At 38.1% G+C, this 2,882-nt stretch overlaps 1 pseudogene; it reads right to left on the reverse strand.

Annotated features, from left to right (window-relative positions):
* Positions 1-1,937: 1,937 nt before the first annotated feature.
* Positions 1,938-2,250, reverse strand: LOC132013074 (cytochrome c-like; annotated as a pseudogene).
* Between the last annotated feature and the right edge of the window lie 632 nt (positions 2,251-2,882).

Below are 2,882 nucleotides of genomic sequence, written 5' to 3' on the forward strand. Positions count from 1 at the left end.
GGGATGTTCAGGAAGAGACATGGAGAGGCAGTTGCTAGATGACAAAGAAAGGGTCTCCCAAGAAGAACAACATGAATAGTCCAGATTCCAGAAAAGGCATGGGATGAGCAAGAAGTCAGATAGCATTTACATTGCTATGGTGAACAGTGAATAGTGGGATCAAAGAGTGATGTGAAGGAGGTGAGGCTGGATGCCAGGCAGTCAGCTTGTGCTGGGGTGAAAGTAATAGGGTGAAAGGAATGGGGTGAAAGGGATGATTTTTACACTCAAAGCAGAAATTTTTAAGAGAACGTTGGAAATCGGTCACTCTAGCAAGTCAATACCACTAACAGAACAAGGAACACCAAGAAGGAGGGAAAAAGCTCTGTAAATGGCATGTGGAGGCCTTTGGAGAGCAAGACTGCCAAAGAATCATAAATATTGGGCTGACCTTTCCTCCTGGTACAGGCAAGCTTGTTGCAAACGTGGAGTGTACGCTGGGGTGCATGCTGAGGTAGTGGGGATTGGTCGGCTGCTGGCTGTTTTGTGATTGTCGTCAGTGGACCTTGAGAGTTGACCTTCTGGAGATTGAGTCTATTCTTCATACAAACTGATCCTTTTTAAAGACTCCTGTAATATTTATTAGTCTCCAGGCAAGAATTTCTTCCAGGGCTTGGATCATGACTTTGTACTCTTGCGTGTGGTCATAGGTAAGGCCCTCGCTTGTCAAACTTAATTTTCTAATCTCTAAAAGGGGACCAATATTTTTAGGATCAGTTGATATGAAGGGTATAAAAATGCTTCTCTCTGTGACTCATGCTCACTGAAGGAAGTCTGTATTTGTTAGTTTTCTATTTCATTTGCTCTGTTTGAGCATGATGATGACTTCACAAAGGTTGATCAGCATGTTTTTGTGGATTGGAAATATGATTAAGGGAACTAAATGAACTTCTGACTTACCTTGAATACAGTGTCAAACAATTTTGTGTGTGCACCTTCACTGTATTTGAAAATTATTATAGACAGTTCTGTGCTTCAATGTGACAAAGTGACAAAGGGACCCCAGGATAAGACATCATCAGTTGTCCATTAACTCAGATACTGGCCATAATAACTCCTGCTAATACACAAAATCAGTCTATTGGCACAGGAATAATAAGGCCCGGAAATGCAAATCAAACCTCATTTACTTGAACCTATTGCAGGGGAATCCAGAAGGTGCAGCTGAACCCCTAAGCCTGCATCCCTGTTAGCCTTGGAAGACACATCTTCAGACCAATTTGGAGGATAGTTTGTGAAAAGCTTATGTTTGAGAAGTTCATTTACCTTTTTGTAACTATTTGTTTTGAGAAGGGTTAAATATATATTTTTTATTTCACATTATACATAAACCACACTAAAATGCCTTTAATCAAGCAAAAGGCAACATTTTAGATAAAGGAAATTTTAATTAAATTGGCACTGTTAAAACCAAAAAATAAAGTGGACACTGCCAGCTTATCTTCAGCCCTTGCCTATAACAGGCTAACAAGCACAACTTGAAATACAGCTGAGTCTTGTTCTGAGACAGTGAAGGGATTTCCTCAGTATTTAAATATATTAATATAGCCAGCTGTATAAATCTAAATATAAAACCAATCTCCTATAAGTTTAGAGATGGCATTTACCATCTCTGTGAAAAGCTGAACATGATTAATCAATTCCAATCATATTTTTAGAAGGCAAAAACAGTAACAGCACTTGCTGAACCAAATTTACTATCAACGTTCAAAAAGCTGATCATAGTCATTTAACCACAAACCAATCTTATTTAAATCAGGACTGTCCAAACGAAATATTCTATCAGGCATTCAAGAACTGAATTCTGGTGTATGTGATCAATTTAAATATGGTACACATAAAAAATAAAAAGTCATGAGACATTTTTGTTTTGTAATAAATAAGGCAATGGCCAACCATTACTCCTTCGTAGCTTTTTTGAGATAAGGTATCAGATCTGCTCTTTACCCTGTCTTCTTAGTGCCAGTGGAGATCATTTTTGCTCCAGGGATATACTTCTTGGGATTCTCCAAATACTCCATTAATAGGCCCTTTCCCCACATGATGCCTTTATTCTTGTTGGCATCCATGTAAGGAAATCCAGGGGCCTGACCTTTCTCCTAGATAAACATGAAGATCTGGCCCAGTCTTGTGCTTGCCTCCCTTTTCCACGGTTTGGCATTGGGCACACTTTTGAACAAAAATATTCTTGCCCTTCTCAACATCACCCATTTTTACATTGTTCTTCTGTTGCATAAGAAATGAAGGCGCCCACTTGCAAGCCAATGGGACATCCTGTGCTTTTCAGTAGTTATTTTGTATCCATGCGGTTACACAATCAGAGGATGGAAAGGATTTGCAAATGGAGTAAAGCACAAAGTAAAACCTATTCCTCAGAAACATTTTATGTTAGTCAGGAAAGTGATGTTGCTCTTTCATTTATTAAAATTGTATATGTGCCAGTAATCGTGCCAGGTGCTTTATATACATTATTTCAGATAAGATCCCCAATAAGTTTATGATATATACAGTTATCATCTTTCTTTTTTTAGAGATTAAAACAAATGGGTCTAAGATAAATTAAATAAATTGCCTAAGGTTACACTGCCAGTTAAGAATCAAGCTAGACACATAATTCCTGATTTATTTGTGGCCAGTGTTCATGGAAATTGCTATACCCTCCTTTGTCAGATGATGAAAAGGATATTTCCACTAAATGAAATTCACAGGGAAAACATGGATACCACATAAGTGAATATATGTGGAGGCTTTTTAAAGTTGCTTAGCATGAAAACCATAGCTATTGTATCTCTCTTTATCACACCCAAAGCAGCGTACCATACAGAGATGTCAGATGAGTTCTT

Source organism: Mustela nigripes, chromosome 3 (assembly GCF_022355385.1).
Source record: "Mustela nigripes isolate SB6536 chromosome 3, MUSNIG.SB6536, whole genome shotgun sequence".
NCBI classification, from domain to species: Eukaryota; Metazoa; Chordata; class Mammalia; order Carnivora; family Mustelidae; genus Mustela; species Mustela nigripes.